At 38.8% G+C, this 16121-nt stretch overlaps 1 protein-coding gene and 1 long non-coding RNA gene across 15 annotated transcripts in view; both read left to right on the top strand.

The window, feature by feature from the left end:
• The window catches only part of ESRRG (estrogen related receptor gamma), a 403057-nt gene that overhangs the window by 70727 nt on the left and 316209 nt on the right, over positions 1 to 16121 (top strand). The gene's annotated exons all lie outside the window — the stretch shown is intronic.
• LOC114064353 overlaps positions 6014 to 16121 on the top strand; it is a 26880-nt gene continuing 16772 nt past the window's right edge. The window contains exon 1 of the long non-coding RNA XR_003572737.1: positions 6014 to 6841. This is a non-coding gene — a long non-coding RNA (uncharacterized LOC114064353). The remainder of the gene's footprint in view (positions 6842 to 16121) is intronic.

The raw sequence follows: 16121 nt of genomic DNA, 5'->3' as shown, positions 1-16121 counted from the left end.
GAATGTCTGTGAAGCCAAACACAAGAGATTGCCTGGTACCCTTACAGACAGACCTACACAGAAGGTTTTGTGCTTTAAGGTACTGAGGGTGTATTTGCCACTCTCTTAAGGACAGGGTGGGAGCGCTTTTGATTGGAAGCCTAGGAGGTCTGCAGCACCGTAATTCTTTTGGGGAAAAGGAAATGATGTAAGTTTCTACTTCTGGAAACTTTCCCCACTACTCTATAAATTTAAAGAAATAAAACAAACAGAAAATTGATTTTTGAATGACAGTGAATTATTGTCATTAGAGAAACTGTAGTTTTGTGTCAAGGGGAAAAAAAGCTTAGTGTACTATATGCTACAGTGTACTATATGCTACTTTCTGAAGCATTACTTAATGTACCAGTCATTGCTGGGAACATGGAGTCCTTTTAATGCTAGTCAGGTAATATGTCATTCTCTCTGTAGAAACTCTGCAGCAGAGACATGAGTTATATACTGATGTAGTTATCAGAAGATCATGTGGTAGCACTAATGTGAGTCACTACAGTGGAGTTTGCCCCATTTGAAATTTTTACATAATTAAAGTGAGTCATTGTCCAAATTCTGCCAAAGTGCAGATGTATTTAATTTAACATATGCAATTCAGCTTGAATATGCCTTCCACAGGGTGAACATCTCTTTCTTTGCACACAACTCTGGGTTAACTCTGCTCTGGGAGTCATTTCCTTTTGCCATTCAGTGTGCAATGCTCCCACTGAAATCCGTGGCAGCTTCAGTAAAAATACCTGAAACACCCAGAGCCCAAATGGACCTCTCCAATTCATTTTATGTTCTGCAGGTAATTCTTTGAATACACGTTCTTAGATCAAAACAAGCGTATTTTTGTTTCTGTGACATTGAAGGATATGGCCTGTATTTCCTGGTGAGATACATTCAGTTGCCTCCTGTGGCTTCTGTCTCTGTAACAAGGCAAAGACCAGAGAGGGGATTAGAAAGGTAAGGAAAGTTTCTTTAAAAGAAAGCAAGCTGGACATGCTTACATAAATATTGGACTTTTGAAATTATCAACTTCAAGATGGTGGATTGCTTAGGGGGAGTTAAACCAGATCATTTCACCCAAGTACAGGACCACCCTCCATGCAGCTGGCTGGATCAACAAGGTTTCTCAAGGTTTCACAAATCATTTGGTTTCACAGGTCTGAAGATGACTATCTCCAAGTCATTTGACTGAAAGGGCAGTACCTTTTCTTTCTTTCCTTCCCTCTTTCCCCCTTTGACTCTTCTCTTTTTCTCTCTTTCTTTCTCTCTTTCTTCTTTTTCTCCCCCTCACCCTTCTTTCTCAGCTGCAAATCTAATTTTTTTCCATCTAATGCTGAAACATAACGAAAAGTGGTTAACTGTTACAATCAGAAGTTTAGTTTTGCTGGACAAAGAAGGAAAAAACAGGCATATGTGGAAATGTTGGGAAATTTTCTGATTAATTAATGAGAGAGAGAAAATGACTAAGGTTGGTCTGCTAGTTTCTGAATCACTGAGTAGATGCTTTTTTTTTAATTTGTCAACGTCTCCCTTACTAGGGACATTAAATGATTACTACTATGAATTCTTTCTCAGGAAGGGAAGAGTAGGAGGAGGTTGTAATACAGGAGAAACTTGTATATTTTGTTTTAAAAGTCAGTTCTTCTCCTTTAGAAGGACTACAGCCTTATGCAAGAGGGCATCATGTATTCTGGTCCATCCAGAGAGTAGCCAGCCAAAGGGGTATAGGTTTCAAGCACCCTCCAAGAGTCCTGAAAGCTACCTTAGTAATTTATTGATGATGGAGATGAGAAATAAAATCTTCCTGTAGTCTCCCATCCCAAGCTGTTCATTTAATACTGCCAGCAAAGAAAGAAGGAAGTTCCCACACCTTCACCTTTACCTGCTGCAAAGAAAGGATTATGCAGGTAAGCAGTCCTATGTGCCAGGTAAATAAATAGTCAGACTCAGAAGCATGTGATTTTTGACTCCCTCAGTGCCTATTTCATATTCCTGTTATATTTAAGTGTTCTATCTTGTTCATGATCTCTGAGATTGTTCCTGTTAACTTTTTCTCCCCCAGTAAAAATCTTTGTGGCAAAAAATAAAGCTCCATGGATGTGCCAGAATAGTGAAGCACAGTGTCCTAAATGATGTAACTCAGGTTTTGGGAGCAGGATAATTGCAGTAGTGTGATGCTTCTTTTAGAATAATTAGTCTTGCTGAGAACCAGGGTATAAAAGCCTGTGCAGAACACAGTAATAAGGCAGTTACACCATTTCCAGGATTTGTGTGCCCCCGCACAGCACTGCGGATCAGAGCAGGCATGGCCATAATGATGGTCAAGGAATGATTTCATCTTTGTAGCCCTGTGCCAGGACTGTGATACAAAATACGTGGGATTAATTCTAAAGAAAAGTGGCACTCATCTTCCATACTAAACCAGGAGACGTTTGAGATCATTAAGAATCGTTTTTACAAAGGAGAGGTTTATGTTTCCATTCATGGAGCCAAAGTCTGTTCTCATGCCCTGTTACTACCTGGCACTTGCCCACGAGTGAACTCTACTTCAGCTGCACTTGCAGATGTTGAGATTTCCATTTCAAAGTACAAACAATTCGAATATTAAAAGGACTATTTCCCCGGTGGGAATATGGGTTGCATGAGCTTCTTGACTTTTCTGTTCCGTCTTTTGATCGGATATGATAACACCTTTAGATCTCTCTATCAATTTTTTTTTTTTTTTTGTTAGCATCACAGTGGACAAAATGTCAGTAGAAGTTAAAGTGAAAAGAGTCCTCAGAGATATAAAGGTTCTCTTCCACTTCTCACTATATGGTTGACTCTGCTGCCCTTTTCTGTTGGGGTTTAGTCTGCTGGGGCGTTTCTTTGCTTTAGTTAAATTTACTTATCTGTTATATAAATAAGGGATAGCCTTGGCCATTAAGTAAATCTACTGATGGAGGGAAAAGGGATTTTCTAGAGTGCCTGTGTGCCTTTCTGAGACATGGAGTTTAAAAACATCTGATAAGGTAACCTTCAGCTGGTTTTCTACAATGACTTTTGTCAATGAGCCTTAAAAGCATTGATATTTTCAGGCATTATAGCTGAAGAGAACTGCAATGTCCTTGAACTACCCACCAGTGAAAGGAATGACATCTCGAAACTCTGGTGAATTCTCATGTACTGCCATATACGACTTACTTTTTCCTTTCTCTCTGGAGCATCCAACTGCTACCAGGACCTTGGCTCTACCCAGTACGCAACACTAGGCTGGTACCACTCTTAGGTGCTGCCTGGATTTGCTGTTGCCCTCAGAATGTTTGCTTCTATATTGTATAGTGAGGATAATCCTTTGTTTAATTTTTTTTACAACATTTTGATGGGAAAATAGGGGTCTCATTCAGGTCTTTCCATTTTTGCATGATAGTACAGTTGAACAACGTGTACATGTGTTAATTAAACATCCCGTCTTATCACTGTTTTGGTAAGTGTCCTGTAAATTTAATCACTACGACACCTCTGTACACATTACAATCCTTTTAAAGATCTAGAGAAAAAATCCTGGTGGATTATTCAAAGCACTAAATCACACAGAATTACAGTAGTTATTAGAGGCATTAAAACCTCTGATAAGAAGCTTTATCATGCATTTTTGGGGAAGCTTAATCTTTATCAGAGATGACTGTAAATAGAAAGGAACCGTAAAAAAACCTTGATAACCGTTTATTTTACAGTACATCAATAATCAGGTACTGTAATTACAGTATAATTACATATTTATTGCATGGTAGGTAACTACAGTATATTAGTTTTCTTATTTTTCTGTTATTGCAACTACCTGCAAGACCTGAGTCAACAAGGGGCCTTATTCTACTCACACTTACCCTGGGTATACACACACATGGACAAACACACATATTTACATTATGTATACGTTTTGGCTGACTTCAGAGGAGTTGAACCTGTTTTCATGGAGGAGGAACAGGAAGTGAGACATGCTAAAGGTCTCTTCCACATATAAATTTATGTAGATTCAGGACTACAAAAGAACAGAATCTGATTTTAGCTGTGATTATATTTAGCTATCTAATTTTTTCCCCTCTTTTTGGTGCTGAAAAAGTTGTGGTATTCTTAATAATGTAGATAAACCTCTCAGTTACAGACCTACTCAGTGTGTGGGTGTTTATATTATATCTCTAGATTATTTATCTCTGTACATCCACATCTGTATACAGACTAGATTAAGTGTCTGTTAATTGTACTTGGGCTGTGTACATGCCTGTGTTTATGTATTTCTAGGAGTAACCCTGAAGTGTTCTGTCATTTTGGGGTGTAGGCTAAGTCAAGACAGCCAATTAAGTGTGACTTCTAATTTAATACTGTTTACAGTGTTAAAGGTTCTAGTGAATCTAAGAGTTGTTGTGAAGCTGGCAGAAGAAATATTCATGTTGAAATTAAGAGCTTTTCTTGATAACAAGTGATGATGGTGCAATACAAAATATAGCCCATGAGTAGTAGGGAGTGACTTCTGCTCCTCACGCCTTTGGTAGGAGCTCAGCTATACCTCTAAGCGCAGATTTGGGAGGCACACCCCAAATCAGCTACAGAGAATTTGGTGAAAGTCCAAAGGAAAAGCAATGAGGGTGATAAGAGAGCGAGGAAATGTGACCCTGTCAGGAAATACAGAAGATATTGGGGGTGCTTGGCCAGAAAAAGAGATCTCTGAGGGACAGCATGGCAATGGGCTGTAAGAATACAAAAGGCTGTTGGAAAAGAAAGTCAGTAATTTATTCTCCATGATGAGAAACAGGAGGGTATGGAAAGTAATTTGTTAAACGGAACCAAACAAAATTTAGATTAGGTATTAGCAATGACCTTCTAAGGTAGATAAAACACTGGAGAAAGTCAACTTGGGCTGTTGTGGAATTTCTTCTGTTGAAAATTTTTCAGAAACAGGCATAGATGGTCCTTCCTGAGGGCACAAGAGGAGGACAAAAGGCATCAAGACACCTTAACAACACTCCTAGCCCAGTGTCCTGTGCCTTGATAACCATATGCTTAAGTATCATGGTTGTGAAAAGGTAGCACGTTCCCAGTTTGTTTACTAGTGGGTCAAAAGCAAAACAGATTAATTGCTCATCTGAAATAAAACCTCTCTCCAGTAAAAGGCCTTGGAAAGAATCAGCATCCACTTGGGTGTGGTAAACTACTGAAACTTCATTTCTATCAAGATCTGAAGGCAGATTCTACACTGGCTGAAGCTGGTGGCAAAATTTTGCCTGGCAGTTGCAGAACCAATGTTAATTTATACTGTAAAATCCCTGTGTTTTGCTCATCATTTTCACTAGTGATTGCACATGGCAGGCATAGTTTATCCTGCTTAATAATGAACTATACAGCGAAAGTAATTGCATTTCCAGAAGTAGTGACCCTACTGTTAGCTTTGATGTTTTAACTGCCATTGCAGTTCCCATATCTAAGATGTAGTAGCAAATGCGAATATACACCTAACATACTCTTATTTTCCTTTTCTCATCCTTTTGACTGAGTGAAGTTTCAGGTAATATATTTACTATCCGGCACTTGTTGATTAAGGGACTCCATGTTTTTCAGGTGAAGTAACTCAGATTTTTTTTTTCCCTTCTTGTGTAAAACAACTGTGTCAGTGTCATAACAGTATAACTTTTGTTATTATTCCTACTTTTTCCAGAAGAAATTTTGCTTTTATTTTTATTAGCTGACATTTGTGGTACACAGTGAAAGGCAATGATCCGGTTTAAGAATGATTTACTTGATATACCAACATTCTTCCTTCAGAAGATGATGGTACTGGTATTTTAGGCTGGGTTTGTACAGTTCAGTACAAAGAGGTAGTTGTTTGGGGTTTTTTTCTCCTAGTTTTTTGAAGATATGATTGAGGAATAAGTACTGTATTTACAGCTTTCTAACTGTACTACAAGAGGTCCATGCTCTTGGCCACAAGTATGTTGTACTTTGATACTCCCTCTGGGAAATGGTTCAAATTAAGATTATTTTTTAAAAATTTTAATACCCTCTCAGATACAAGTGATGCTCTTGGACCCTTTTTCACTTAGCCCACACTGACGCATAACATGGAAGAGCTGCACTATCAGGACAGAAAGGTTCAAATCCTAATTTGGAGGACTAATTTGGAGGTTGTTGATTCCTTTGCAGGAAACATGAACAGAAAGATGCTGAGGTTGCTGTTTATGGCTGAGGCCACTTTCATACAGTCCAGTGAGTGTGTTTACAGTGTTCATAACACTGCTGTGGGGTTTCATTTCCATTTCAGAGAGAAAGGGGTCTCCAGTGATTTTCTGAACACACTGAACAAAGGACTTTCTAAATTTCATTTTAGACTCATGGCATTTCTAATGCTACAGATTTTAAGAATATGGTTTTCTAAAAATTTGTTTTTATTTAGTAAACATTCTTTTTACAGAGGCACGTTAGAGAGGAAAGAGTAGGATTATTTAAGGGAGGGGAATTAATTGTGTCACTTCTATAGGCATTAGGCAAATTGCCTCACTTATAGTTAAGAGGCAGCATGGGAGTTTTTAAGTATAGGGTACCTGCAATGCACTTTATGATAGTCTTAGCTTATGACCTTATATCATTTTATTTCTCTATTAAAGCAAGACATTCCACACTGAGACTGCGATTGTGCACAGTGCGGTAGTTAGCACCTCATGTCCTGAAGACTGTATGGTGTACTGCGCTAAAACAGTGAAGGAGGTGTTGAGTACTTGAGAAGTTTATATGATAATCCAAGAAATAAAAGATGATGTCTGATATGGGGTAGGATGGAAGATATGTAAATGAGATGTGAAAATGTCTAAATCATAATTGCATTCTATATGTTTTACCCATAAACCCATTTTAAATGGTACAGCAGATGCCACAGTAAAGAGAATAACTTAAAAAGTAATTATGGGCCACCCAGAAATACTAGACCAAGTCCCTGACTCCAGAGGTAGTAAAGACCTTACAGGTCAGTCCAGTGATGATGCTTAGCATTTATGCACGAATTTGGCATTTCACATAGTGCTCAGATTCTCTAGGAACAGACTGTGCTGAGTTGGAGCACCCTCCTGCCTTAGAGAGAAGGGAGAGCAACTGATGAAAGTTTCTGAGTTTTATTTTACATGAAACAAGTTGTCACAGGAGGAACAAGATGATGTCTTTGGACACAAGCAGTAATGAGTTGTTTTCTGCATGAGAATAAATGCTGACCCTGATGTTGAGTGCTCCCTTTAGCCTGACACCATGGGTACTGCTGCTTAGGGACTTAGGCAAGAGGTATTTTATGGCTCCAGGTAGATTTTGGTGAATATTGCATGTTACATTATCCAGTCCTTTGCAGAGGGATAAACTGGGTTGTGAGTAGAGATGCAGTTCTAAGGTTATGTGGACTTTCAAGTTAGAATGGAAAAACATGCTGCATTTAGACACTTTCAGGGTTGGGGAACAGCTGGATTCTCAAGGTTGCTATACAGTGCTCTGAGTTCAGTGATAAAATTACTGTTGAAAGCTTAGATTCTGTAATGCTTAACAACCCAAAAATCTCACTCTTAAATACTGAAATTATAGTTGTGGGGTTTTTTTTCTTTTTGAGCCGCTTACTTCAGTGGGAATAGTGTAAATTTGGCATAACTACCATAGAAGAAATGACTGTAATTATCACCCCTGGACCGCATTTAACCTGTTGACTGAGAAGTGGGTGATACTTTGTGCTCATTATCAAATCTTAAAACATCAGACAAACTTTTAAAATGGTTCCTACCACTCTTTGTATGCCAAACATATTACAGTTGTACTTTGAGCTGCAGCAGCGGTGGGATGGATTTCCAGTCCCTGGGATTTCCGCGAGGAATGTCCCTTTCATGAGACAACTGATTTGTAACAACCAGTGTCCACAGTTCGACACAACTGCAAGCCCAATCTTGGTGTTGTCCCTCGAGCTGCATGGGTGGCTGTACAGAGCAGGAGTTGGCAGCACAGGTACCGTCACCTGCGTTCAGTTTGTGGCTGTTCAGTTAAGATACACACATTTTATGGGTGTACATTGTAGCTGAAGAACAGCAGAGAGCGTCTTAGCACAACCTGTAATGTTTGCAAATAAATAGAAAAAAAAAAAAAAAAGAGGAACACAGGTTGGCATAGCTGAAGTGTTCCCATGTGTGATTAAAAATGTATACCTTCATTTGTTTTAACTCATGCAGCCAAAGCATAGTAAAAGAAATATACCTGCTCAGGCACCCAGAGTTTCTGTCAGGAAGGACAGCTCCCAAAAACAAAATGGAAAAATAAGTTAGGTAAGAGTGATGATTGAGAAAAAAGTGAACTTTATAGCAAAAAGCCAAGAGTATGATCTCAACACAGGAGATTTTTTTTGCAGCACAGGAATGAATAAGCAGTAAGTTCTTTAGTTATCACAGCAGAGGTAATCATCTAAATACACAGATAAAAAAACGTTTCATTTTCTCCCCTCAACAGTAGCTGCTTTGTGGTTTTTGTTGTTATGATTTTTTACTAGCATTGTTTACACAAAAATCACATTATTCTTTCACTGCTGACGTAGCTGATGATGTTAATACGCCTGCTCAGGGCCTGCTCCTCAGGGAGGCAGAGCACGCAGGGCTCTGAGCACCTCGGGTTGGTTGGCAGCTCTTGATGACAGGATTTTGGGACCGGCTGCCTCTGTGTTAAGCTCTCTGGGCTCCGTCACAGGAAACAAGATTTGGTACTCAAGGAGAAAGGACCTTGTTTGAGAACTGCGGTGCAGGGTAAATCTCCCTTTTCCTTAAGCAAAGCATTGCATACTGTCTCTTCTGAGAAGAAGTACACTTCTCTGAGTGGTAGTCAGGAGGCTGTCTGGCAGGATGCAGAATATAGAAACAAATTAACCCAATCTCTGCATTAGCAGCAATATTAATATTTTCTCAAGCAGCACTTACAAGATGTCTGTTTATTTAGGAGGTTTTTTTAAGTGACATTAAACTACCTTCAAGGTAGATCTCTTCCGAAATCCATTCCAGACAGAGAGGAGGGATCATCTGACAGAAGCCGGCGGCAGCAGGACAGGCTGGATGCATGCTCCCCCCCAACGAGTGCTGCTACGAGTAAGACATCAGGGAAGGACTTTGTGCAGGAAAATAATGAAAGCACTGACAGGGTGAGATCATATGCAGAAAAAGAAAGCTTATTTCCTTAAGAGGAGCAATCATGCTTTATTAAAGGAGCATTGTAAGGAAACAAACAACATTTTAAAAAATTACTTTTTGCAGAAGCAATAGAAAAGGAATTTCTCGTAAAAAAGGAATGCTAACTGAATTATTTTGGTGATATAAAAGCATTCCAGTATCGTACTTACAGCTTTTGAGGAAGAGGGAAAGAAAGAAAGTGAAACTAACTGGGGAACGGCTGAAACTAGTTTCAGTGTATAGGCTGAGAGAAATGATTCAAAAAATGACATCAATTAATGGTGCATTAGATAACTTTATAAGTGTTTCCTTTAGCATGGGAAGTATTTGTTCTTGTGAGTGTGAATGTAGCCTTTATTTTCATTGGTTTTAATCTGCCTTACTTCTAAATGCCAGTAGTTTGATGAGTTTTCAGCAGAGGAGGCAGCCCACCAAACCCCCTGTTCCTTACATATGTAGCTGGTGATTTTGGCAGATCTAGGTGTAAAGCCATCAGAGCAGAATGTATCCTATAGCTCTGCATTTAATTTCTAACAGTTAATTATTTGTGGGTTCTGAGCAGAGGTTCTGTATTCAGTCTTCTGGCAGACATGGTTAGCATTAAACCCAGACCATGCATTAAGTCTCTGGACTAAAGGAGGCAGATTTGCTACTTAATTTTTTTTTTTTTCTCTCTCTACCAACTGCTTTGTTCTGACTATCAACTGTGGAGCTGTTGTCCCAGTGATCTGAGTAATGTTCTTTCTTTTGGCAGCTCTTAAGCATCCATGTTTTCATCACGAAATGTGTAATTCATTCCATCCCAGAGGCAGATAGTGGAAAAGAGCTTGGGGAGTGGGATGTGAACGGGGACAGTATATTGGGGAAGACTCAACATGATAAATAGCACAGTACTTATGCAAGAGGGAGAGGAAAAGTCCTGACCCAGGGCTGAGTTTGGCTGCCTGAGTGTTGTCTTCTGGGAGACAGTGGGGTGGGAGTGAATGTGCCGAGCAGCACATGGCACGTAGGCACTGTCCCCAGCATGCCTCTCTATGCCCTAGGGAAGCAGATGTCACCAGCAGCTTCTCACAGCCATGGCTATCCACTAGGTAGCCTGCTGGTGACTATCATAGTTTACCATGGGGTAGGTGCCAAATGGCCCTGGGTTTTGATTTGTGTACTTGAGACTCAGTTGACTGTTGGGGATGTGATTTTAAGATGGAAGGGCAGAAGTGGAGATATGTGAGAGCCAACATATAAAGTGGTATAAATTTGATCTCATTTGGGACTCTTGTATTGTTTCAGTGCCCAGGGATGATTTAGGCCATAACGCCCATTAGCAACATGGGAAGATAGGTGTGTAATTCTCACTTTGGAGGCAAATACTTTCGTTGGTGTCCATGTGCCAGCTGCATCGACTCAGAACACTGTAAGGAGCTCCATTAAGTTCTATTGGGTCCATAATCTGCACATTAAGAAAAATTTACATGATAGATGGAGCTGTTAAAGTCTAATTGGGTAATCAAAAATTAGTTAATGTGCCAAAATATGTATTTAGCTGATAAACTCTAATGGTTCCAAAGGGTTCTCGTATTAATAGAAGACATGCTTGCACGCTAAGGAGTTGAGAGTAAGATATTGCTCTTCTAACACTCATTTCAAATAAAGATCCCAAAGCACTTGACAGATATTAAATCACTTATTGATTTGATTTTTCCAAAATATGTCCATCCAAGGCTCTGGGGGAATATATGTTAACAATAATGTCAAATTTGCGCATAAGTAATAAATTATAATTTCCCCCCACTTCCCAGGTCTATAAAATGCAATAATGATTCCTGCCCTTAAACACAGTTAAATCCTCTCTAGGCTAAGTCTTCTTTAATTGAACCATATTAGGTCCCCGAATCCACTTGAGTGACAAATAAGTTGAACCCCAATGAAATGAACTGGTTTGAAAAGGGTTAAAGGTAACATAAGTGACAGAGTCAGTACAAGAACATGTCATTGCTGGTTACTTCTGCTTTACTCTGCAGACTAACCATTTATGTATTCACAGAGCCAGAAGGATGTTTCGGCATTCTGCAAATAGCTTCCTTACCTATTCGTTCAAGTTTCATTCTATTTTAAATGGAGGAAATGAATGAGAATTTTAAAATAACTCTTTTGCTTAATCATTTCAAAATGTCCTTATGTATTATTAATAGCATGCCACTCCCACATTATAATAGCATGTGGTTCTGTGTTTGTACAGCATCTAGTGTAATAAGGACCTCATCCAAGAGACTTTTGTAGGCTCTTCTGCAGTTCAAACAGATAATGATAGCTTTATTTTAATATGGAAAAAGGTTATCCTTGTTTTATGGAGGAAATGGAGGCAGAAAGCTAACACCTGTCGTAGAAGTAGAACTAAACTCCAGGCTCAGATGTTGCTTTGCTGCTCTGACTCCTGGACCACAGCAGAGAGGCATTCCTAAAACTTGCATCCATTAAAAATATTATATGCTTTGATTCATATATAAAGTGCCTTTATTTCTCTGTGTGATTTATAACTATAACTATCTTGAGTGTATCTCGCCTATTGTGCTCTAAAAATGCCTCCAGACATCTAGAAATGCCAGACAACCAAAGTCCCTTCTGTTCAACTAGTCACACCATTGAGGAGGGAAAAGGAACATGTCCAAGAAAACTCAAGCTTAGGGTAGCCTAATCCTATCTCCATACCATGTAAATATTTAAAGAGAAAATGCAACATCCACATTGTTGAATTTCCTACTTTGGATGACTGTCACATTTTTAATGATAGTTGAATAGTTTTGTATTTTATTTATGTGGTGTTATTTGTTTGCTGGGGAATATGAATTGAATGGTTTCCTTGCCTCTGAATTTGAAAATGTATTTTCCCCGATATCATTAGTTGAAGGATGTTACCACATAAATAAATAAATAAGCCAAGTGTTGTGATTGTTTGCTGTCTAATATACATAGATCCAAAAGTATACTGAAATGCTGTTTGAAACAGATAAGTCAATGCCACATTTTCTGGCATCTGCCTAGAAAGAGAGAAAAAAAACCCCAACCCTCACAGAGGAAAAACTCAGTTACTTGGTTTTTTGAGAGAGCTTTGGCCTGAGAAAGGAGCGGAAAAAAAAAAAAAAAAAGTGGGGAATAATGAATTCATCAAGCTGAAAATGCACAGGCCAATGGAGCGCTTAGCTTTCAATAGAAGGCAAATGGAAAGAGAGCCCCCATTACTGTTGAGATACACCGACACGGCTGCACTAATCGCTTGGTCATGCTTGGTAGACAGTAAGTCATTATTGGCCATGACATGGTGAGAACAGGCACCAGGGTTTGCTGGGAAAAAAAATTGTTTATTTAACGTCCACAACCAAGATCATCCCTCTCCTTTACCTCGCATACCTGTGCCCTAGTCCGTTCCTCTCTGATGTGATGGGGAAGTGTGTGCTAGGAAGCGTGGTGGGGTTCCTGCAGCAGAGCACACTTGAGCAGCTGAGAATGTGAAGGGACTGGTTTTGGTAGGGTGAAACCAAGGTGACAACAGGCAGAACTGTCCTGCAGTGGGAATTAGGCATATGCTGGCAATGAGAGACATCTCTGTTGTGGTCTCAGTGGAACAAGCTGGGCAGTTCAGGTGTGCTTGTGCACTCCTGAGGGTGGGAGTAGTTACTAGTTTTAGCACAGATGACATGAGCATGAAAATGAGCAGGGCTGTACTATAAGACCAGAAATGAAGTAAAGTGCTGCATCTTTGTCCTGTGCTTCAGCCATTGTTGTAAAAGATATTATGGGCCTATTTAGCAGAGCTTTTTGTCCTTAACAACACTGTCATATGAGATCAGCATTTAGGTGCGCTGTAGAGGCACTAAGAAAAATCTTGTATTTGATATGCATCAGGATTTACATTGGACAGATCTTGAAATACTTGTCACATCCTGGATGTACAGACTGAGAAACCTAAGAGGCTCCTAGGGTATTTGGGTCATGAATTCATTTTTATAAATAAAGGACTCAAAAGCAGTTTTCTAGATTTTGAATAGTCTGTCTCACCAAATTTGTCACCCCTTTAAACAAAATTTATAGTACTTACTAGCTTCATAATTCATAGAAGTGTTGGGATTGTTTTTCTGTGAGAGAGGACCCCCTCTCTTAAAAAAAAAAATAAACTTCTCCTTGGCTGTCATTTGGACAACTGGCCATTTCTATTTGAACAAAAGGAAAGATGCTGAACCGAGTGATGCTGGGCTGAGAAAATAATAGTTTCTGGGAAATTTTTATTGTAACATGGAAGAAAACTTCCTCAGAGCCTGATCTTCCAAGGTAGGTAGGCTTTGGTACAGTTGTGCTCAGCGGTTAATGCAGTAGTTGCAAGGAGTGCAGTGCTAGTGCGGGAGCTTGGAAGTGCTGCCCTCTATTCTTGGCTCCTGCCACAGACTTCCTATGTGCTGATGAACAAGTCTTTTAGATCAACTTTTTTTTTTTTTTTTTTAAAGTGTTGTTATTTTGTAAGAATTTCCTTGCATTTTAAATCTGTGGGGCATTAAATGCAGTGGACGTTTAGATTCACTTCCTCACCTCCTTCAGTAATAGATGAAATGGAGAGGATATAGAAACATGCTTAAAAAGATCAAATCAATGCACTTATTTTGTAACCAGAAACTAAAGGGAACAAGCTGTTGGTTTCTTTAAAAATACACATCTACTTTTTTTTCCCCCAGCCTCCCTCTGAGATAAATCAAAATCAGTCTTTGAAAGATTAATTGAGGAGTCCATATCTTGCAAAAATGTAGCCGATGACTGAAAAAAGAAGGCCACAGTGTTGACTAATAAAACTGTCTATCTATACAAACCTTTAAAATGAAGAAATCACCCATCCACATATTTTTTCTGCCACATATCTTAATTAGCTTCACAAACCCCGCTGCCTACTTCCACTTTCCTATTAATTAGTCCCATATTACTGTGAAATGAGCACTGAGAAAATAGCCATTCTTCTTTTCTTGTGTTATGATACAGGACTTCACCTTCATTCTGACCTGAGAAGAAAGGAAGACACTCCATGAGAGCATAGCCATCTTGTAAGGTTCCTGAATTCATTTACAGATTTGCATTATGACTCTTTAAGAGGGAACACACACACACACACACACACACATATTTTCACAAAAAATTAGTAAATCTAGAGTACTGAACTGTAATCTGCTCTAGGGTGTTCCTCCATGATAAAACTAATATTAGGGAAAGAAAGAGGCTCGGAGACCAGAAGTTAATTAAAAATAAAAAATCAAAAATCACGTGTATTTAAGGCAGAAATAAAGTGCTGAGAACTCTTTGTTTTCTTCCTCCTTCTGTGGTCCAAAAAGAGAAATAACAATGAAGAAAGAAACACCAAATTGAACTCATTCCACTCTTAAAGACCAGCCTGCCCTCCATAATTCCCTGAGTTAAAAATTTATCTGGACAGCTAGCAGATTCACCTACAAAATTACCATTTGCTCCTCCAGTCCTTATTCAGATGAGATAAGTTCTATTTTTGATAATGCCTGTGTGTGAGCTTGTTAACTGAACACATAATTAATGGACTTCTAAGATCTAGAGCCCCAAATACCTTAAAATGATAATGTCTTGAGGGTGCTGGCCTGTCAAAGCAGAGGTTTACAAAGGGTATCAATCATGCTTGAAAGGTGTTTAAGGGGCCAGGGTAACAAATATTTTCTAATCAGGTGAAAACTGTCTAACCTAGTATTGAAATTTCTGTTATTAGTGGCTTTAGTTTTATTCTTTGCAAACCATCTCTAAGTTGTGGGGATTGAGCTGAAACTGATGGACTTTCCTACTGCCTAAGGGTTTTCTACCAGCAGGAGACCACACACCAGCTTGCTGTGAGAAGCAGTCTGCATTCAGAACAGAGAAGTTTGGAGGGGTTGGAAAAGTAGGGATTTATGGCATGGCATCAAAGTGCCGGTAGGTAACCACGGCAGTATCCACCCTGCAGAAAAATGTGATCCTGCATAGTCCTGAGTTTCCACAATCAGCTATTCAGCATCTCTCCAGTGAATTAAAGTTCAGTTTGAAGATTTATCTGTTGTTTCATCTTGATGAGACAGAAATGATTGAGTTTAGGCCAGGCATAGCTAATTTATCTTAATACAGATGAAGCCTGTATACCCAACTTCAAGTTAAGTTTCTCATCGTGATATCTGAGCGTCTTTAACTATCTATCTATCATGAGAACTTTCAGTTCCTCACTTAAAAAAGAATAATTAGAGAATTCAGTATGCCAGTTTTATCTGATTAAAAACAGCATATAAGCTCTTCACCCATAGTTTGTCCAGCTTATTTTATGTATTACTGAAGTTGGGTAAAGTCATTCAGAGAAGACTATGTGGTATAGTATGAAGGTTGTTTTTCAGGTTCATAAAGTGATCTGATTTCATTTTGATTTCCCAATTGATGTTTGTTTTTATTTAAAATGTCTGTAAGGGTAACTGTTCAGAATGTACTATCCAGGATAATAGCATTAACTGGCATGGCTGCAAAATCAATAATAGTAACAAAAATATACCTCTACTGATTAAGAGTGACATAAAATAAATTTGTTAACTGAAATGGATGTAGTCAACAGTTTAAACACGTGTCTTAAATACTGTAATGCAATTCATAGTTCTTATTTTAACTTTTAGGTGATTTTTTAAAAGAACCTTTGAAAATGTGTATTGCATTTCTCTTTTTATAAGAAGACAAGCAAAACTAAGATAGAAAGCATTTCACTTCCTCTAATAGAGCTCCTACCCACAAAAATAAACCTGGTAACAAAACTGTAGTGTACTTCACCTACAGAAAGTAATTGAAAATGGTAATTCAGAAACTATAGACTAGCTTTGAAGG

The sequence above is a fragment of the Empidonax traillii genome, unplaced genomic scaffold (assembly GCF_003031625.1).
Source record: "Empidonax traillii isolate 1590-97213 ecotype Southwest subspecies unplaced genomic scaffold, ASM303162v1 scaffold535:size1322822, whole genome shotgun sequence".
NCBI classification, from domain to species: domain Eukaryota; kingdom Metazoa; phylum Chordata; class Aves; order Passeriformes; family Tyrannidae; genus Empidonax; species Empidonax traillii.
This window is presented reverse-complemented; position numbering and strand designations above follow the sequence as displayed.